The sequence below is a fragment of the Mustelus asterias genome, chromosome 30 (genome assembly GCF_964213995.1).
Source record: "Mustelus asterias chromosome 30, sMusAst1.hap1.1, whole genome shotgun sequence".
Taxonomy (NCBI): domain Eukaryota; kingdom Metazoa; phylum Chordata; class Chondrichthyes; order Carcharhiniformes; family Triakidae; genus Mustelus; species Mustelus asterias.
In genome coordinates this window covers 15,305,167-15,327,456 of record NC_135830.1, presented here as the reverse complement: position 1 = coordinate 15,327,456, position 22,290 = coordinate 15,305,167, and the positions used below count along the sequence as shown (strand labels likewise).

Here is a 22,290-nt window from a genome sequence, read left to right as displayed (position 1 = left end):
TTTGTTGCTGTCACTATTCAATGATTTAATATGAGTAACACGAACACATTGACACCGGTTGCAGTGGTGGCCAAGCGGCTCAGGCGGTGGATTTGAAATTATTGTTTTCTCACGGAGATTTGAACCTCACCCAATGCGCTGCTCAGCATTCATTCCTTTCGATGACTGCAGAATTATTATTCTTTCAATGGAATCAAAATCTTTCAAATATTCCCATCTGTTTTTCCTGCTTCACTTCGCATTCCTTCATTTCTGTTCATCAGCTAGAAATCACCAAAACCCCAGCCAGAAATGGAACAAAACTGAACCCAGTTAGTGACATCATTGATCTATGGGTGTTTGTGTCTTGTCCGCCCTCTGTCACTCTCGGTGTCTGTGTGTGTTCCTCTGTGCATCAACGTGATTCAGTTCCCAGAGGGGGTGAAGACATTTTTTAACACCACAAACTGCGTTCACTTATTGATATACGTCAGTGGCAAATGGTAGAGAATAACAACATGTTTGAAAGTTGCGAGAAAGATTGACTGGTACAGGCTTTTTTTGACTGGCTATTGCTTATTGACTCAGTCGCCGTGTGTTGCACAGCAGAGGATGATTGAAATTTTCACTGATCAACATTTAAACAGACAGTGGATTCACTCGGTGTGATGTTGCATTCCAGTTCTATATCTACAACTACAGCATCAATTTCTACCAGTTACTGTGAATCCCATATTTCTAATCGATTGGAAATATACAACAGCATGAGGGGGTAGAGGGGGTCTATTTGGGGGCAGGGCGGGGAGAGGGTCGGTGGAAACAAGCTCTCAGCATGTACACTGTCAAACAGTCTCGTCTGTTAGAGGGGTTCTATTTGGCGCAGGATGCTCTCAAACCTCCTCCCTTTCAGTTGGCAGCAACTTTCCTGAACAATTTTCCAACAGAAATCCTGCGGCAGTTTAAATTCAGCGTTTCACTGCCTGGATCCAATTCAATTCCCATTCACGATGCTGTGCTAATTGCTGTACCTCGCAATCAGTTACTGGTTTGCAAAGAGTCATATTGGACTCGGAAACTTAATTCTATATCTTGCTCCACATTTGTTGCAAGCCCTGTTGAGAACTTACAGCACTTTCTGCTTTTATTATAAAATGAATAATAGGAGAAGAAGCAGACCACTCAGTCCATCGGGATTGTTCCGCTATTCAATACCATCTTGATCGATCTTGGGCTACAACTCAGTTTTTCCACCATCTCCCCTTATCGCTGAATTCCCCAAGAGACCAGAAACTTGTTCATCCAACCTTAAATGTACTCGATGATGGGGCGTACATAACTGTCAGGTACAGAGAATGCCAAAGATTCTCAGCCCTTTGAGTAAAGTAATTTCTCCTTATCTTAGCCCGAAATGATCAGCCCCTTATCTGTTCCACAGTGGGTGAGATTCCCCGACCAGCAGAAAAAAAACAATCTCCCATCAAACCTACTCAGAGCTGTGTCGGTTTAATGAGATCGCCTCTTATTCTTCTAAACTCCAGAGAATTTCATCACAGGACAACTCCCTCACCCCAGGGAGCAATCTGGTGAATCTTCTCTTTACCGTTTCCAATGCAAGCACGTCCCTTTGACTATCACACCTGCACAGAATATTCAACATGTGGTTCCAACCAGCCCTGTGCAACAGCAGAAACACCTCGTTATTCTTGGACTCCAGTCTGCCGGCAATAAAGGCCAAAATGTAATTCCACTTCCAATTACCTGCTGCACCTACATGCGAGCTGAATGCATTCCTTGTACCAACGAATCTATTCTATTCTTAATATCAACATTTACATTTTCAACTCATCAAATATATCCTGCTCTTTCTATTTTTTTATGAAGAAGAATAACTTCTCGTCTTTCAAGTTTGCACCTGATCTGCTCCTTCACTCAGAAAAGCTCTCTGTTTCATCTCGCAGTCTGTTGGATTCCACCCCACAGCTTCTATCAACTAAGCTTCGTCGACAGCGAGAGTTGAAGGCACGATCCCTGGTTGACCAAGACCAGGGCTCTATCCACTCAGCTACGGAGCCAAGCGCTGCAAGTTTTATACATTGCGTGGAGTATTATCAGTGGATTGAGGAGCAGCATAGGGATTGAGGTCGGAGATTTTTAATCTGGTGGAGATTTTGATTTGGTGGAGAGCAGGAAATTAAAAGAGGCAACTTGAAAATGACATGATTTGACATGTGTGCTCTGTGTGTATCTGACATGTATGTTGTGCTTGTTATGTGATTCTTCTTCAGAGTTTATCGTTAGTGTTACATGGATTCATAGAGTCATAGAGTCATGGAGGTTTACAGCATGGAAATAGACCCTTCGGCCCAACTTGTCCTTGCCGCCTTTTTTTTAAACCCCTAACCTAATCCCAATTGCCCGCATTTGGCCCATATCCCTCGATACCAATCGTACCCATGTGACCATCTAAATGCCTTTTAAAATACAAAATTGTACCCGCCTCTCCTACTGCATCTGGAAGCTTGTTCCAGACACTCACCACCCTCTGTATGAAAAAATTGGCCCACTGGAGGCTTTTGTATCTCTCCCCTTTCACCTTAAACCTATGCCCTCTAGTTTTAGACTTCCCTACCTTTGGGAAAATATATTGACTATCTAGTTGATCTGTGCCCCTCATTATTTTATAGACCTCTATAAGATCACCCCTCAGCCTCCTATGCTCCAGAGAAAAAAGTCGCAGTCTATCCAGCCTCTCCTTATAACTTAATCCATCAAGTCCCGGTAGCATCCTGGACTTGCATCTCTGACTTTTCCAACTCCGATGCAAGTTCATCCAGCTGGAAGATTTAGATATTGCTCCCTTCACAAACGCTATGAGGCGGGTTTTCATTAAATGAAGAATTGGACAAAAAGTTATTCACTCTGTGACTGGGAATTGAAACGACGTCACGGCGCCGATTCTGGTCACTAGACCCTCAGAGACGCTGATGTGAGAGATTTGTAATGAGTTGATCATCTCTGTACCCATTGCTTCATTTCCAATAACTTTCAATAAGAATGACGGGAGGCGTCCATGACAGGATTTGAGCCTCAGTTAGAAAATCCCAATCTACCCCTGGGCCGGGACTGCAGTCTCAATGTTTGCAACCCTGTGGTTATATCGGCAGACAGCCATTCAGCCTGTGTTCCCGTTTGTATTCTCTGTCGGAGCAACTCAATTCCTTCCAGTCTTGACAAAGGGTGATCTGGACTAGAAACGTCAGCTCTCTTCTCTCATAACTGATGCTGCCAGACTTGCTGACATTTTCCAGCATTTTCCCGTTTTGTTTCCGATTCCAGCATCGACAATAATTTGCTCCACTCCTTCCACATGCGCTTCTTTACCTCAACAACTGTTTACATTGGTCAGTGTCTCCGCTTTCTTCCTGCCAAAAACGACACGGCACAAACTCCTGCATTCAATCTGAACTGCTGGATTTCAGCTGCAGGGACCAAAACTCAAGCCCACTCGAGCAATGGCGGGATTTGAACCCACAGTTTATACAGAAACTGGACCTAACTACGGGTTTAAACTGCTCTGCTACGCTACCCCGTAACGCTACTCCGTAACGATCCTGCTCTTTACTGAAAGCGTTACTGAAATTCAGTAGCAGCAAAGGAGCTGAGAAAGGCCATCAGTCGGTTTGAGCCTGCTCCTTCACTGAATCAATTCATCCTGAACTGTGGAACAAACAGAAATCACATCCAGTCAGAAACAGAATCAGCTGCAGTGAAGGACCGGCACCATTTAAACTGCCTTAACCTTGTCTGATTCCCAATATCCTGCCAGATATGACATGAAAACCTCCTGTTGAATTTGCTCAGTCTTCACCTCAGGACACGAGGAAAGATTGTGTTTTATATGTTCCACCAGGCAATACCTGACATTTGTTTTTATGGTTTGGATGAGAGCAACAAATCTTCATTTCCTGACCTGTAATCTGAACAGCAGTGAAAGTGTCAAACTCTAACCATCAGACCAACCTATTTTACAGTTTTTCCTTATCCACGCTGCTTTTGTTATTTTAATTTTCGCGCCAGATCACATTCACCACAAGCAAGTCTCTGCCGCAAAATGGCACCTTCTGTTTGCACCACAGTGATATATTCAGTCCATTACAACAGACAACAGGCATTCCACGCACAGTTATTACTTTCGCTTCCGACGGTTCAAAACTGGACAGAAACCTTTTAAAATATTGTCGTTGCAGAGTGAGGGAAAGGTTTAATAATTCAGTGTGAACGCTAAAATCTGACCGATTTACTATCCAGATGTTAGTTTACATCACCATCTCTATCGTCAGCGCTTTGCAGCCTATCACTGTCTTTCTGCTACTATATTTGTTCTTGACCTGTTGCAAATGTGACCTTTCCAGCTGTGATGTAGACATGCAAACCTCACTCGGTTGATGTTAGGAGATCTGCTTTTATTTTTAATAGTTTGCCGAGAGCAAAATATAATCGTTTCCTGAGCGGGAATTGAAACCAAACAACACTGGGGTGGTACTGAACACAACCCACTGGACATCCAGGGTCACGGGTGAAATGTGTTTTTCAAATTTACTTACGATACATCTCTTAATATGTCCAGTTTGGATGGAACATGGACTGCTGCAGCTAATGATAACACCGTTTGAGATCGCTGGGACATGAAATCGACAGTGAGGTAAAATAGTCCCACAACATGCTGAAGTGATCGGGGTATATAAAATTCTAAAAATAATTGATAGATTGAACGTTCACGAAATGTTTCTTCTCATGGGGCAATGGAGAACAACAGGTCAAATATATAGGTTGAGAGGCGGTAGATTTAAAACTGATTTGAGGAGGAACTGCTTCTCGCAGAGGGTCGTGAATTTGTGGAATTTCAAGAAAGCGACAGATATATTCCTAATAATAACAGGGATGAGGGGATATTGGAACAGGTAGGGAGGTGGATTTGAGAACAGGGAGAGATCAGTCATGAACTGATTGCATGACGGTTCAGGCTCGAAGCACTGAATTTGCCCACTTCTGCTCCTAATTCTATTTCCTAAGTGTAACTTTCAATTTTCTAAACCCACCAACTCATCACTGTGGCTCCAATGTAATCTACGTACATTACATCCACAGGTTCCCCTTCATCCACAACTCAACTGCGTCCTGTAAAGGACTTGGGAATGGCCCCATTCTGTGGTGTAATTACTTTAAAATTCTTTTTTCCCCTCATTTAAGCCCTCCTGATTTACACCCGGCCAGAGGTCTCCCCTCCTGTTATGCTGCTGGATAACACTTGTTTAAAACCTCCTAATTTCTTACCATGCCCCGTAGTAATCAAAGATTATGGAGCTAAAATATGAGATTTGTTTTCCTATGTACACAAGCTGTCTGACTTTCTGAGTTTTTCCAGCATTTTCACCTTGCACTGCAGAAATCTGTGCAGCTTTGAATGGCAATGGAAATATTTTCATTGAACAATTTCCCCAGCAGCGGCTCGTTGGACAAGGGGTATGATTCGGGCTGAGGGTGTTAACATCACCAACATGCGAGATATCCCGGGTTCAAAGGCCGAGCGAGAGTTCTCAATCAGCTGTCGTTTCGTATTGGACAAGTCAAAGGTTTTGTAAATGTATTTGCAGTGCAAACGGTGGGATTGGTTTTCGTGGGATTTGGTATGAGAACCTGGGCACACAGTGCAGGCAATCTATCAACACAACACTCACACAAGAAAATCAAGACATTAAAAGGTGAATATGCTTGTGGCCACTCACTTGATCTCTGGTCACCAGTTTAGAGGACCCCATGTTTGTTGGTTCAGGCAGCTGGCTGTGTGTATATTGTTATTCATTCATGGGTTGTGGATGTGTACCTCACTCGCTATTTCTGTTTTTCATTGTCTCTATATATCTCCCTCAGAATCTGTCAGTGTCTCTGACTGTGTTTTTATTACGTTGACCGATTTTGATCCTTGCTGTCTTCATTCATTCGCTGTCTCTGTGCATCCGAGGTTCACTGAATTGATTTCTGCGTTTCTCCTGGGAGGAGAGATTCAGTGGGGTGAGTCTGTTCGCTCTGGAGTTTAGAATAATCAGAGGTGATCTTATTGAAAAGTCTGAAAGTAGGAAACAGTTTGACAGTGTACATGCTGAGAGGCTGTTCCCCCCACCCCTGGCTCGTTTATTATGAACAATAAAAAGGTGAATTGTGTAAGAGGAGTTTGGAATGTTTGGGAGAGGTGAAGCTGAGCATTGGAAGATGTGAATGATGTAATTGATGATTGAGAGGAAGGGATAGGAAACTTGGGGATTCTGTAGGTCGATTCATTGTAAACTTTGAAATCAGAGCAAGTATAGACATCAGTTGGAAAAACAATATTTGTCTCCATGCATTTTAGGTTATGGAAACGAGCCTGATCCATGTGCCTGGCGAGCTCAGTCGGTAGAGTATACGACTCTTAATCACAGGACCGTGGGTTCGAGCCTCACGTTGGGTGGCATCGTTTTAAACTTTGCCCCATTCTTGGGTGAATTCCAGATCTCCGTTCCTCCAGAAGTGTCACCGCTCAAACTGAGTCTTTCTCCTTTCTGCGTTGTTTATCTCAGAGTTGTGGGTTTGTGACTGAAAACTGCCTGCAGTTCACTGGAAGGCGGGAGTTCAGCGCTGAACTCAGCGAGAGGTTTTGTTCTCATTTATTATGAGATTCAAACCCAGATCTGCGAGATTGTGTCAGTGGGAACAATAATCAGCTCCATTGTAATTCAATCACTCCAGCCTTCCATCCGATCAAAAGACCGTTTGTCCTTTCCTCCTCTCCCTCTCTATTTTCCTTGATTCTGTACGTGTTTGTAAACCATTAAATGGCACATTTCTTCCAGTTAGGGTCAAAGGTCAGCAACCTGAATCATTCACTCTCTTTCCCTCTCCACAGAAGCTGTTGAAGCCGATGAGTGCTTCTAACATTTTCAGTTTTGAGGTGGGATTTGCAGCAACTACAATACCTTGCTGGGGATGACAGTGGATCACTTTTCTCTGACTGAACCTTACCTGTTTGAACAGTTAAAGGGCTGCGGTTTTAAATAATGAGACACCAGAATATGTCACCCTATTTGACATGAAATGAAACAAAATGAGAATTAATCCTTTCATAAAATGCTGCTAATGCAATATATATTTCATTGTCAATGCCAGCATTTGTTGTCCATCCCTATTTCCCACTGAACTGCGTATTTTGTTGGGCCATTTCAGAGGGCAGTTAAGAGTCAATCACATTGACTTGAGTTTGGAGTCCAATGGAGGCCAGAAAGCGGAAGGATGGCAGATTTCCTTCTGCAAAAGGTCCAGATGAGTTTTCATGACAATCAGAAAACAAGCTTCATTACTGAGACTAGCTTTCACTTCCGTTTCAGTTCTAGATTGTGGTGGGATCGGGACCTGTGCGCCTGAGCCACGGGATTCATACTCCACTGATTTTACCACTACTTCACCATCATCCCCGAAGGGTATAAGTGTAAATCCTTCACATGGAACAAACCGCTTAATTTCACATTGAAAAAATAAGATTTAAAGCAGTGTACTGTGGAAATCATTGTCAGAGACTCAGGATACCGGGGAATTGATGAGATATCGATTGCGTTCATTGAAAGACAGAAAAATGTGGTGAATCCTCAGTGTGAGTGATGAAGGAGCTGCGCTCCGAAAGCTAGAGATTCCAAATAAACCAGCTGCACTTTTAGCTGGAGAGAATTCTTACCGGGCCCTGAAGGGCATTTGATTTACAATTCGCAAAAAGATGATTTTTATAAAATTAACAGCTTTCAGCAAATCGCACCGCAATCACATTGCAGACGGTGCAGTGGGTTACTCTCCTGGCCTCATTGCATCAGCTCCAGAGGACGATTGCTCAAGAACACAAAAAGCTCAGCGATAAAGAGGTCGACGGCTTCATTCATCAGCGGTTACCCGAGAGCACAAGACCTTTCTCCTAAACCACACACGCACGCACGCACCCACCCACCTGCCCGCCCACCCGCACGCACCCACCCACACACCCACACACACATGCACACGCACGCACACTTGCTCAATAATACTCAGGACACCTCAATTTCCTTGTTGGTCGAGTCGTTAGAATTCGCCGCCTTCAATGCCATGGTCTGGGTTCGATTCCCGGTTAGGGAATGATGATTCATTGCTCTCGTGCAACACATGAATTAAGGAGAGTGGGTATTGCTTCCTGATTTAAAACGGGAGCGATACTTGTGGCAGGTTGAACAGCAGGGAGGAAAAATCTGCCCCAATCCACAATCCTGTCAATTACCCACAACAATTAATATTTCCATGAAGAAGTCTCACAACACCGGATCGATTTGGAATCAAGAGCTTTCGGGGCGCTGATAAAATAAAGCAAATTTATTTTATTATCGGAGCAATTGAACCAGTTGGACTTTAACATGATGCTGTGAGTCTTCTTATTCTGCCCATCCCAGTCCAACACCCGTATCTCGACATCATATTTACATTGCAATTGCTGGCACCTCCTGTCAAAATGAGTGAGCTACCTTCTGCTGCATTAAATTTCACTGTAGCTCACCACATTCAAAGAGTAATGTTTGTTATAAACCTTATTGTAGTTAATCTGTTGAAAAGGTTCAGCTTATCACAGCTGCGCTTTCATCACACTGGAAGCGAATGTGAAAATATGAACAGTTTCAAAGCTGAACAACGTGCACAAGATTGGAAGGTGAGTGCAACCGTGAGTAATTGGCACTGTGCATATTCCTGTACTCAGTTTCTGGGAGAATCAGGAAGATGAAATTCTGGTGGTCCAGTGCTTAGGATTCGGCGCTTTCAGAGTCATAGATCGGCTTCGATATGCTAAGATTTAAAGTTTTTCATAATCCGTTCAACAAACCTGAATTGCTTCCTGATCGAAAACAGCTCTGTCAGAAGCAGTGCAGTTAGATCTATAATTCTGTGTTTGAATTGGAAATGTCACATGGGCAACAGTTTAAGAATAAACACAGATAGTGAAAGGCCGTGATAGGCTGCAAAGCGCTGCCAATAGAGATGGGGATACAAATCTGTGTGACAATGGGGTAAATTTTATCGATTAGGTTGACACAAATATCTCCTCGACCTGGATCCAAATCTCAGCCAAATCACAAGAAAACATCTCGCTAACTTAAACACTAAGCTTTCCGACTTCACTCAGAAACCAGTAACTCTGAGACAAAGCGGGATGCAGTCTGACCACTCGATCCCCCTCCACACTTAATAAGAATATGTTGGCTCCCGTGAACCAGCTTGCGACTGAGGGGGTGTAGCTCAGCGGTAGCGCATTTGACTGCAGATCAAGAGGTCCTCGGTTCAAATCCGAATCCCCTCTTCCTTGTCGAGCTGATACTTTTTTTTCAATTGCAACTGTCTTCCATTGGCTGCACAGCGCGTTGTGACGTCCAGCAACCGGGAAAGGCGCGACATAAATACAAGTCGGTCTTTCATTAATTATCTTCAATCCCAATCCTTTGGTTACTGACCCTCGTCAGTGGAAACAGTGTGTCCCTATCTGCTCTATCAAACAGCCCTTTTCCATGTGAACTATCTGCTCTCAATCTCAGGACTTTGCAATTATAAAAACAGCATTCTGGTGAAAGTTTAACTCAGTCCTCATTCCACTGATCTTTGCCGACTTGCTGTGTATTTTCCTTATTGAACACATTTCAGGTTGGGACAGACAGATTCCTGAGAAATCTGAGAAAGAAGAGGAATGGGCAGGAAAATGGAAACCCAAGATCAAACATGGGTTAAAGTTTCGAGTTCAGTTATTGAGTTTAATAATATTTGAAATATATAAATTGTTACAAATAAGATGTCAGAGATAAATGTTCAATAGACTAACGTCGGCTAACAGTAGAGGCAGAAACACACGATAAGTTTTTTTTTAGTGTTGCCCAGTGACACTCAAAAACCGAGAGACAATGAAAGCAGATGGAGAGGAAAAAAAAGTGAAAGCCCCGTCCCTGGATGGTCTCGAACCATCAACTTTTCGGTTAACAGCCGAACGCGCTAACCAATTGCGCCACAGAGACTGACGCAACTGAAGCTTACATGGCATCCTAAATCAGGGTGACAGCGTGTTGGCTGCAAGTTAGACGCCAATTCAATTTTCACCAAACCTGACACAGAAAGACCAAATGATGGCATCGTTTACAAATCTAAACATGTATATTTTATTATTTTACCCCACAGTGTTGTTGTGGTGTAATGGTTCATCCCTTCTAACATGGAAAACGGCCGTTTGATAGAGCAGGGAGGGACAGACTGTTCCCACTGACTGGGCTCAGTAACAGAGGACGAGGATTGAAGATCATGAAATATTTGCATTTATATAGAACCTATCCCGACCAGCGGACGTCACAAAGCACTTTCCAGTCAATGAAGGGCAGTACCTTAATTAACATGTTTTACTTGTTTCCTTAAAGTTCTTGGTTATTTGAATAAAATAGCTTGTTATGGCTGATCTTGGGGTACAACTCAGTTTTTCACCAGCTCCCCATATCCCTGAATTCCCCGAGAGGCCAGAAACCTGTCTATCCCAACCTTAAATGTATTCGATGATGGAGCTTCCATAACTGTCTGGCATAGGGAATTTCAAAGATTTCAAAGATGTACTTCTGAGGCTTTATAAAGCACTGGTTAGGCCGCATTTGGAGTACTGTGAGCAATTTTGGGCCCCACACCTCAGGAAGGACATACTGGCACTGGAGCGGGTCCAGCGGAGATTCACACGGATGATCCCAGGAATGGTAGGCCTGACATACGATGAACGTCTGAGGATCGTGGGATTATATTCATTGGAGTTTAGGAGGTTGAGGGGAGATCTGATAGAAACTTACAAGATAATGAACGGCTTAGATAGGATGGACGTAGGGAAGTTGTTTCCATTAACAGGGGAGACTAGGACGCGGGGGCACAGCCTTAGAATAAAAGGGAGTCACTTTAGAACAGAGATGAGGAGAAATTTCTTCAGCCAGAGAGTGGTGGGTCTGTGGAATTCATTGCCACAGAGGGCTGTGGAGGCCGAGAAGTTGAGCGTCTTCAAGACAGAAATTGATAAATTCTTGATTTCTCGAGGAATTAAGGGCTATGGGGAGAGAGCGGGTAAATGGAGTTGAAATCAACCATGATTGAATGGTGGAGTGGACTCGATGGGCCGAATGGCCTTACTTCCGCTCCTATGTCTTATGGTCTTATGGTCTTATTTCAGTGAAGTAATTTCGCCTTATCTTAGGCCGAAATGATCAGCCCATTTTCCTGAGACTGTACTGCCGTGGGTTAGATTTCCCGACAAGCAGAAGAAATCTCTCAGCCTCCACCCTGTCAAACCCAATCAGACTTGTGTAGATTTAATGAAATCGCCTCTCATTCCTCCAAACTCCAGAGACTTTCAGCCCAATTTACTCAGCCTCTCATCATACGACAACTCCCTCATCCCAGGGATCATCTGCTGAACCTTATCTGCACCGTTTCCAATGCAAATAAACCCTTTATTAAATGTGAATATCATATCTGCACAGAATATTCAACATGTGGTCTCAACAAAACCCTGTACAACTGCAGCAACACCTCGTTATACTTGGACTCCAGTCTGCCGTCAATAAAGACTAAAAAGCAAGTTTCCTTCCAATCATTGCCTGCACCTACATGCCAGCTTTATGCATTCCTTGTACAAATGCATCTATTCTATTCTCAATATCGACACTAACCTATTTTAGCTCTTCAAATATGTCCTGCTCTTTCGATTTTTTTACGAAGAAGGACATATCTTTTCGCTTTCCAAAATCACACCCGATCTGAACCTCGACTTATCTCTTGTTTGACTATTAGACTCTCTTCCCCTTTCCTACAGCTTCTATCAGCTAAACTTTGCCCGTAGGCTCCAGCGAGAATTGAACTCGCGACCCCTGGTTTACAAGACCAGTGCTCTAAACACTGAGCTATGGAGCCAAATGCTGCAAGGAGCTGCCACTAAGTGCAGCATTATCCGTGGATTGAGAACCACGATAGGGTTTGAGGACGGAGATTTTTGATGAATGTGGAAATGTCTGAGGTGGAGTGCCGGAAGTTAAAAGACAGAAGTTGAAAGTGACATGATTTGACATGTGTATTGTGTATGTACTTGACATGTATGTTGTGTGTGACATGTGGTTCTTCTTCAGAGTTTATCGTTAATGTTACATCTCTGATTTTTCCAGCTCTGATACAAGTTCATCCAGCTGGAAGATTTAGCTTGTTGTTCCCTTCACGGACGCTGTTTTTATTGAATGAAGAAATGAACAAAAATTTATTCACTCCGAGACTGGGAATCGAAACCGCGTCACGGCGCCGACGCTGATCACTAGACCCTCAGTGACGCTGATGTGACAAATATGGAGTGAGTTGATCATCTCTGCACCCATTGCTTCATTTCCAATAACTTTCAATTAAAAAAAAGTCACAATGAGGAATGACGGGAAGCGCACATGATAGGATTTGAACCTCAGTTAGAAAATCCCAATCCATCCCCTGGGCCGGGACTGCAGTCTCAATGTTTGCAATCCTGCTGTTTATTTCGACAGACAGCCATTCAACCGGTGTTCCCGTTTATATTCTCCATCGGAGCAGTTCCACTCCTCCCAGCTTTGACAAAGGGTCATCTGGTCTCGAAATGTCAGCTTTCTTCACTCCTTACAGATGCTGCCAGACCTGGTGAGATTTTCCAGCATTTTCTCTTTTTGTTTCCGATTCCAGAATCCACGATAATTTGCTCCAGTCCTTCCACACTCGTTCCTTTACCTCAACACCTGTTCACATTGCTCTGTCGCTCCTCTTTCTTCATGCCAAAAACGACACGGCACAAACTCTTGCATTCAATCTGAAATGCTGGACTTCAACTGCAGGGACCAAAACTCAAACCCATTCTGGCAGTGGCTGCAGTCGAACACAACAACTCCGTAGAGACTGGACCTTCAGCCACTGGCTTAGATTACTCGGCTACGTTACCACGTAAGCAGCTGTGTCCTTTACTGGTATCGTTATTGAAATTAGCAGCAATGGAGCTGCGACAGTCCATCAGTTGGCTTGAGCCTGCTCTTTTACTGAATCAATTGATCCTGAACTCTGTAACAAGCAGGAATCACATCCAGTCAGAAACAGAATGAGCTGCAGTGAAGGACCAGCATCATTTAAACTGCCCTTAACCTTGTCTGGTTCCCACTATCCTGCCAGAAATGACAAGAAAAAACCTCCTGTTGAATTTGCTCAGTCTTCACTTCAGGACATGAGGCGAGATTGTGTTTTATATGTTCCACAAGGCAATAACTGACTTTTGCTTTTACGGTTTGGATGAGAGCAACAAATGTCCATTACCTGACCACCAATCCAAACAGCAGTGAAAGTGTCAAACTCTGACCACCAGACCAGCTGCTTTTCGCCTGTTTTACAACTTGCTTTACACACACTGCATGTATTGCTTTATTTTTCGCGCCAGGCCAGACTACATTCACCACAACAAGTCTCTGTTGCAATATGGCACCTTTTGTTTCCACCCCAGTGATACATTCAACCAGTGACAACGAACAACAGACATTCCACTTACAGTTATTAATTCCACTTTCGACTGTTTGAAACGAGAGAGAACCTTTTCCAAATATTTTCGTTGCAGAGTGAGGGGAAAGGTGAATAATTCAGTGTGAACGCCAAAATCTGACCTTTTTACCATCCAAATGTTACCTTCCATCACCATCTCAATTGTCAGCGCTTTGCAGCCTATCACTATCTTTCTGCTACTGTGTTTGTTCTTGACTGTTGCACATGTGACATTTCCAGCTGTGATGTAGACTTGCAAAACTCACTCGGCTGATATTAGTAGATCTGCTTTCGATCAGATAGTCAATCAGGATTTTTTTTAATAGTTTGCTGAGACCTATAAATGATCGTTTCCTGAGCGGGAATTGAAAACAAACAACACTGGGGAGTACTGAATACAACCCACTGGACTCCCAGGGTCACGGGTGAACTGTGTTTTTCAAAATGACTTACCATATATCCCTGAATGTGTCCAGTTAGGGTGGAACATAAGTGACTGCTTCATCTAATGACAACACCAATTGTGCTTGCTGGGACATAAATCGACAGTGAGGTGAAATAGTCCCACAATATGCTGAAGTGATCGTGGTATATAAAATTCTAAATAGGATTGAAGAAAGTAACATCTTTTTTCTTATGCGCAATCGGGAACACCATGTCAAATGTATAGGTTGAGAGGTGGTAGATTTAAAACTGAGATGAGGAGGAACTGCTTCTCACTGAGGGTCATGAATTTGTGGAATGCATTGCCCCAAAGCACGGTTGAGTCTGAATCATTAAATGATTTCAAGAAAGAGACAGATATATTCCTGATAAGTCAAGGGATGAGGGGATATTGGAACAGGTAGGGAGGTGGATTTGAGAACAGGGAGAGATCAATCATGAACTGATTGCATGACGGTTCAGGCTCGAAGGGGTGAATTTGCCCACTTCTGCTCCTAATTCTATGTTCCTAAGTGTAACTTTCAATTTTCAAAACCCACCAACTCATCACTGTGGCTCCAATGTAATCTACGTACATTTCATCCACAGGTTCCCCTTCATCCTCACCACAACTGCGTCCTGAAAGGGACTGAGGAATGGCCCCATTCTGTGGTTTAATTACTTTAAAATTCTTTGTTTCCCTCATTTAATCTCTCCTGATTTACACCCGCAAGAGGCCTCAAACCCTCTTGTTATGCTGCTGGATAACACTTGTTTAAAACTTCTTACATTTCTAGAAATTCCCAGTTCTTCCCAATGAAAGGTTATGGTGCTAAAATATAAGATTTGTTTTCCTGTGCACACAAGCTGTTTGGCTTTCTGAGTTTTTTCAGCATTTTCACCTTTCACTGCAGAAGTCTGAGCAGCTTTGGATGTCAATAGAAATATTTTTATTGAACAACATCCTCAGCAGCGGCTCGTTGGACGAGGGGTATTACTCGGGCCTGGGGAGTAAACAACCACAAACGTGTGAGCGATCTCGGGTTCACAAGTCGGGCTAGATCCCTCAATCAGCTGTTGTTTCGTATTGGACAAGTCATAGGTTTTATAGATGTATTTGCAGTGCAAACGTTGGGATTGGTTTACGTGGGATTTGGTTTGTGAACCTGATCACACAGTGCAGGCAATCTATCAACACAACACTCACACAAGAAAATCAAGACATTAAAAGGTTAATATGCTTGTGGCCATTCACTTTATCTCTGGTCACCAGTTTAGAGGACCCCATGTTTGTTGGTTGAGACAGCTGGCTGTGTGTCTATTGTTATTCATTCGTGGGTTGTGGATGTGTACCGCACTCGCTATTTCTGTTTTTCATTGTCTCTATATATCTCCCTCAGACTCTCTGTCTATGTTTTTATTACGTTGACATCTTTTGCTCCTTGCTCTGTCCATTATTTAGCTGTCTGTGTGTAACCGAGGTTCACTGGATTGATTTCTCCGTTTCTCCTGGGAGGAGAGAATCAGTGGGATGAGTCTGTTCGCTCTGGAGTTTAGAATTATCAGAGTTGATCTTACTGCAAAGTCGGAAACTGGGAAACAGTTAGACAGTGTAAATGTTGAGTTCCTCCCACCCCTGGCTAAATTATTAAGAACAAAGAATAATAAGGTGAATGATGTAAGAGGAGTTTGGAATATTTGGGAGAGGTGAAGCTAAGAATTGGAAGATGTGAAAAATGTAATTAATGATTGAGAGGAATGGATAGGAACTTTGGGGATTCTGTCGGTGGATTCATTGTAAACTTTGAAATCAGAACAAGCTGACACACCAGATGAAAAATCCATAGTTGTCTCCATGCATTTTAGGTTGTGGAAAGCAGCTTAGCACATGTGCCCGGCTAGCTCAGTCGGTAGAGCATGAGACTCTTAATCTCAGGGTCGTGGGTTCGAGCCCCACGTTGGGCGACTTTGGTTTCAAACTTTGCCTCAGTCCTGCGTGAATTCCCGATCTCCGTTCCTCCTGAAGTGTCACCGCTCCAACTGAGTCTTTCTTCTTTCTACGTTGTTTATCTCACAGTTGTGGGTTTGTGATTGAAAACTGCCTGCAGTTCACTGGAAGGCGGGGAATTCAGCGCTGAACTCAGCGAGAGTTTTTGTTCTCATTTATTATGAGATTTAAACCCAGATCTGCGAGATTGTGTCAGTGGGAACAATAATCATCTCCATCGTAATTTAATCACTCCAGCCTTCCATCCGATCAAAAGACCGCTTGTTCTTTCCTCCTCTCCCTCTCTATTTTCCTTGACTCTGTCCTTGTTTGTCAACCATTAAATCACTACTTTTCTCCAGTTAGGGTCAAAGGTCAGCAACCTGAATAATTCACTCTCTTTCCCTCTCCACAGAAGCTGTTGAAGCCAATGAGTGCTTCAAACATTTTCTGTTTTGAGATGGGATACGCAGCAACTACAAAACCTAGTTTTGGACCACAGTGGTCCACTTTTCTCTGACTGAATCTTACCTGTTTGAACAGTTGAAAGGCTGAGGTTTTAAATCATAAGACACTGGAATATGTCACCCTGTTTGACATGAAATTAAACAAAATGAGAATTAATCATTTCTTAAAATGCTGCGAATGCAATATATATTTCATTGTCAATGCCAGCATTTGTTGTCCATCCCGATTTCCCTCTGAACTGAGTATTTTGCTGGGCCATGTCAGAGGGCAGTTAAGAGTCAATCACATTGCCTTTCCTCTGGAGTCCCATGGAGGCCAGAAAGGAGAAGGATGGCAGATTTCCTTCTGCAAGATGTGTTTTCATGACAATCAGAAAACAAAGCTTCATTACTGAGACTAGCTTTCACTTCCGTTTCAGTTCGAGACTGTGGTGGGATCGTGACCTGTGAGCCTGGGTCACAGGATTCACACTCCACTGATTTTACCACTATGTTACCATCTTCCCGGAAGAGTGCCAGTGTAAATCCTTCACATGGAATCAAACCACTTAATCTCACATTGAAAACAAACATTTAAAGCAGTGTACTGTTGAAATCAGTGTCGTACACTCAGGATACAGGGGAATTGACGAGATATCTATTGCTTTCATTCAAAGACAGAAAAATGTGGTGAATCCTCAGCGTGAGTGATGAAGGAGCTGTGCTCCGAAAGCTCGTGATTGCAAACAAACCTGTTGCACTTTAACCTGGTGTTGTGAGAATTCTTACCGGGTACTGAAGGACATTTCATTTACAATTCGCAAAAAGATTAGTTTTATAAAATTAACAGCTTTCAACAAATCGGACCGCAATCACATTGCGGACGATGGCGTGAGTTACTCTCCTGGCCTCATTGCATCAGCTCCAGAGGACGATTGCTCAAGAACACAAAACGCTCAGCGATAAAGAGGTCGGTGGCTTCATTCATCAGGGATTACCCGAGAGCACGTGACCTTTCTCCCAAATCACACACGCCCACAATTGCTCAATAATGCTCAGGTCACCGCAATTTCCGTGTTGGTGTCGTCGATAGAATTCGCTGCTTTCACTGCCATGGTCTGGGTTCGATTCGCGGTTAGGGAATGATGATACATTGCTCTCGTGCAACACATGAATTAAGGAGAGTGGGTATTGCTTCCTGGTCGAAAACGGGAGAGATACTTGTGGCAGGTTGAACAGGAAGAAGGAAAAATCTGCCCCATTCCACAATCCTGTCAATTACCCACAACAATTCATATTTACATTAGGAAGTCTTACAACACCAGGTCTATTTGGAGTCAGGAGCTTTCGGGGCGCTGATCAAACAAAGCAAATTGATTTTATTATCGGAGCAAATGAACCTGTTGGACTTTAACATGATGCTGTGAGACTTCTTATTGTGCCCACCCCAGTCCAACGCCGGTATCTCGACATCATATTTACATTGCAATTGCTGGTACCGACTGTCAGAATGAGTGAGTTACCTTCTACTGCATTAACTTTCACTGTAGCTCACCGCATTCAAAGAGCAATGTTTGTTACAAACCTGATTGTGGTAAATCTGTTGAAAAACCTCAGCTTATCACTGCTCTGCTTTCATCACACCGGAAGCTAATGTGAAAAGATGAACAATTTCAAAGCTGAACAATGTGCACAAGACTGGAAGGAAAATGCGACTGTGAATAATTGGCACTGTGCATATTCCTGTATTCAGTATATGGGAGAATCAGGAGAATGACATCCTGGTGGTCCAGTGCTTAGGATTTGGCGCTTTCAGGGTGAGAGATCGGCTTCGATATGCCAAGATTTAAAGTTTTTGATAATCCATTGAACAAACCTGAGTTGTTTCCTGATCGAAAACAGCTCTGTCAGAAGCAGTGGAGTTAGGTCTGTATTTGTGTCCGAATTGGAAATGTCACATGGGCAACAGTTCAAGAACAACCATACACAGTGAAGGACAGTGGTAGGCTGCAAAGCGCTGCCAATAGAGATGGGGATACAAGGTCAAATCTGTATGACAATGGGGTAGATTTTATCGATTAGATTGACACAAACATCTCCTCGACCTGGATCCAAATCTCAGCCAAATCACAAGAAATCATCTCGCTAACTTAAACGCTAAGCTCTCCGACTTCACTCAGAAACCAGTAACTCTGAGACAAAGCGGGATGCAGTCTGACCACTGGATTCCCCTCCACCACTTAATAAGACTATGCTGGATCCCGAGCATGAGCTTACAGCTGAGGGGGCATAGCTCAGTGGTAGAGCGGTTGACTGCAGATCAAACGGCCCTCGGCTCAAATCCGAGTGCCCCCTTCCTTGTCTAATTGATACTTCTTTTTCAATTGTAACTGTCTTTCATTGGCTGCGAAGCGCATTGTGACGTGCACCAACCGGGAGAGGCGTTACATAAATACAATTCGGTCTTTCATGAATTAACTTCATTCCCAATTATTTCTCACGTGTGATGATGGCACCTGTGTCGATGATCCAACACATCTTGCAGAGGTTGCTGTGGCAGGGTTGTGTGGTGTCGTGGTCACTGTTCTCCTGAAGGCTGGGGAGTTTTCTGCGAACAATGGTCTGTTTGAGGTTGTTCTGTTTTTTGAAGGCAAGTATTGGGGGCGTGGAGATGGCCTTCGCGTGATATTCGTCTTCATCGATTATACGCTGAAGTCTCCGAAGAAGATGTCATAGTTTCTCCACTCCAAATAAGATTTCTTGGCTTCTACACTCTGGGGACGTACTGGAGGAGGAAGGGTAATTGTCTTCTGAGGACGTCGGTGCGCTTTTTTGCTGTGGCGTGTCGGACTTGTCGATTGATGAGTCAAGCGCAATATCCTGTTCTTAGAAGGGCGTTTGTCAAAAACGACTACCACTCAGACTCCTGCGTTCAACCCGAGGTTTTGGACTTCAGCTCCAAGGAAAAAAACTTGCATCAACTCTGGCAGCGGTGGGATTCGAACCCACGCCTCGAGAGATAGACTAGAGCCTAAATCCAGCGCCTTAGACCGCTCGGCCACGATACCAAGCGGGAAGTGTTGATAATCATGTCGTTGCATTGCATTAATACTGAAAAATATCAAAACCTGTGGAGTTGGGATGGGCCATGACGAAATCGTAACCGAATCAGATGATCCTGAAATGAGCAGCAAACAAAAATCATCTCCAGTCAGAAACACAATGAGCTGCAGCGAAGGGCCGGCTCCATTTAAACTGTCGTTAACCTCGTTTCGCTCCCAGAAAGGACAATATGGCTTCCTGTTGAATTTGCTCAGGGTCTTCACTTGAGAAAGGACAGGACACAAGGCGAGACTGGGATTTGTGCGTTCTGCCGGGAAATAACTGATATTTGTTCTCACGCATTGGAGGAGAGCAATAAATCTTCATTTCCTGACCTGCAATTTAGACTAGAGCCTAAATCCAGCGCCTTAGACCGCTCGGCCACGATACCAAGCGGGAAGCGTTGATAATCATGTCGTTGCATTGCATTAATACTGAAAAATATCAAACCTGCAATTGACCTGCAATCAAAACAGCAGTGAAAGTTTCAAACTCTAACCACCAGACCAACAGATTACAGCTTGTTTTACAATTTGCTTTGTCCACGATCCTTTTGTTATTTTAGTTTCCACGCCAGACCACTTGCACCACGAACCTCTGCAAAATGGCACCTTCTGTTTCAACACCAGAGAAGTGTTCAGCCAATTACAGGAATAATTCCACGACAGTTATCGCGTTCACCTCCCACGGCATGAAACTGGTAGAATTTGTTTTCCAAATCATTTTCACTGCAGACTGAGGGAACAGTTCTATTATTCATGCATTTGCAAATTTTAATTAGTCTGATGGGCTTCTCCTGCATGTTCTAGTTGTGAAGTCAGGGGTCACTCAGTGAAAAGGGCAGAAGGCGAGGTTCGGCACAGAAAACGAGGGAGGATGTATAATTTGACACAAGGAATGATAGACAAGGCAACATTGAGCTGGTGATGGCGGAACTCGGGTGTTCCAATGGTGCAAAGTCATCGTCTTCACGGCCATGGTCTCGATGGCAGGTGACAAATGTGGAAATAAGTTGAGTATTTTTTAAATGAGAAACCCGTCGATTGTGTGACGGAAGAGGAGGAAGAGAACGGCTAAAATGACGATGATCCGCTGATTGGGGAAGTCATTGTCAGCTTCCCTGCTGGTCTAGTGGTTTGGATTCGGCACGTTCATCACTATGGACTGGATTCAGTGCCCAGCCAGAGGGTAACTCGTTTGTATTGCTGTGTGAACTGACACCATGAAAAGGAATTCCGCATTGAATGAAACCAGATCTGGCAGCGTCCGTGGAGAGAGAAACAAAGTTAATCTTCCAGCTGGATCTTTCATCAAAGCTGGAAAAGTCGGAAATGTAACAGATGGAAAACAACTGCTTGGCTGTGATTCCAAAATATTGTGAGGGGCTTGAGGGGCGAAATGTTCTATCCAAATTCTCAATCATATTCTAACCCATTGCCGGTATTATTCTGAGCAATAGTTACCTTCGACTGTTAGCGGAGCCGCATGGTCTTAATTACTAAATTTAAGTTTCAATATCTGAATTGCTGTGGATTCAAATCCCACCACTGCCGAAAAGTGCAGCTCGTTTGTCTTTTCAGCGAATGGCATTCTGTAAGAACGAAAAAGGAGGGGTGAAAGGTGCAGCGTGACCTTCTCGAACAGAAGGTTCTCGACAGCAACTTTTGTTGCTGTAACTATTCAATGATTTAATATGAGTGACACTAACACATTGACACCGGTTGCAGTGGTGGCCAAGCGGCTCAGGCGGTGGATTTGAAATTATTGTTTTCTCACGAAGATTTGAACCTCACCCAATGCGCTGCTCAGCATTCATTCCTTTAGATGACTGCAGAATTATTATTCTTTCAATGGAATCAAAATCTTTCAAATATTCCCATCTGTTTTTCCTGCTTCACTTCGCATTCCTTCATTTCTGTTCATCAGCTAGAAATCACCAAAACCCCAACCAGAAATGGAACAAAACTGAACCCAGTTAGTGACACCATTGATCTATGGGTGTTTGTGTCTCGTCAGCCCTCTGTGACTCTCGGTGTCTGTGTGTGTTCCTCTGTGCATCAATGTGATTCAGTTCCCAGAGGGGTTGTGGACATTTTTTACCATCACAAACTGCGTTCACTTATTGATATACGTCAGTGGCAAATGGTAGAGAATAACAACATGTTTGAAAGTTGCGAGAAAGATTGACTGGTACAGGCTTTTTTTGACTGGCTATTGCTTATTGACTCAGTCGCCGTGTGTTGCACAGCAGAGGATGATTGAAATTTTCACTGATCAACATTTAAACAGACAGTGGATTCACTCGGTGTGATGTTGCATTCCAGTTCTATATCTACAACTATAGCATCAATTTCCATCAGTTCCTGTGAATCCCATATTTCTAATCGATTGGAAATATACAACAGCATGAGGGGGTAGAGGGGGTCTATTTGGGGGCGGGGCGGGGAGAGGGTCGGTGGAAACAAGCTCTCAGCATGTACACTGTCAAACAGTCTCGTCTGTTAGAGGGGTTCTATTTGGCGCAGGATGCTCTCAAACCTCCTCCCTTTCAGTTGGCAGCAACTTTCCTGAACAATTTTCCAACAGAAATCCTGCGGCAGTTTAAATTCAGCGTTTCACTGCCTGGATCCAATTCAATTCCCATTCTCGATGCTGTGCTAATTGCTGTAACTCGCAATCAGTTACTGGTTTGCAAAGAGTCATATTGGACTC

The 22,290-nt window shown here is 43.5% G+C and overlaps 4 non-coding genes across 4 annotated transcripts; 2 read left to right on the top strand and 2 right to left on the bottom strand.

Moving 5' to 3' along the window:
* Positions 1–10,008: 10,008 nt before the first annotated feature.
* Positions 10,009–10,082, bottom strand: trnan-guu (transfer RNA asparagine (anticodon GUU)). Its single transcript has one exon. It is a non-coding gene; the product is annotated as a tRNA-Asn (tRNA).
* A 1,845-nt stretch (positions 10,083–11,927) lies between these two features.
* Positions 11,928–12,000, bottom strand: trnat-ugu (transfer RNA threonine (anticodon UGU)). Its single transcript has one exon. It is a non-coding gene; the product is annotated as a tRNA-Thr (tRNA).
* A 3,935-nt stretch (positions 12,001–15,935) lies between these two features.
* Positions 15,936–16,008, top strand: trnak-cuu (transfer RNA lysine (anticodon CUU)). Its single transcript has one exon. It is a non-coding gene; the product is annotated as a tRNA-Lys (tRNA).
* Positions 16,009–18,759: 2,751 nt separating this feature from the next.
* Positions 18,760–18,831, top strand: trnac-gca (transfer RNA cysteine (anticodon GCA)). Its single transcript has one exon. It is a non-coding gene; the product is annotated as a tRNA-Cys (tRNA).
* The last annotated feature ends 3,459 nt before the right edge of the window (positions 18,832–22,290 follow it).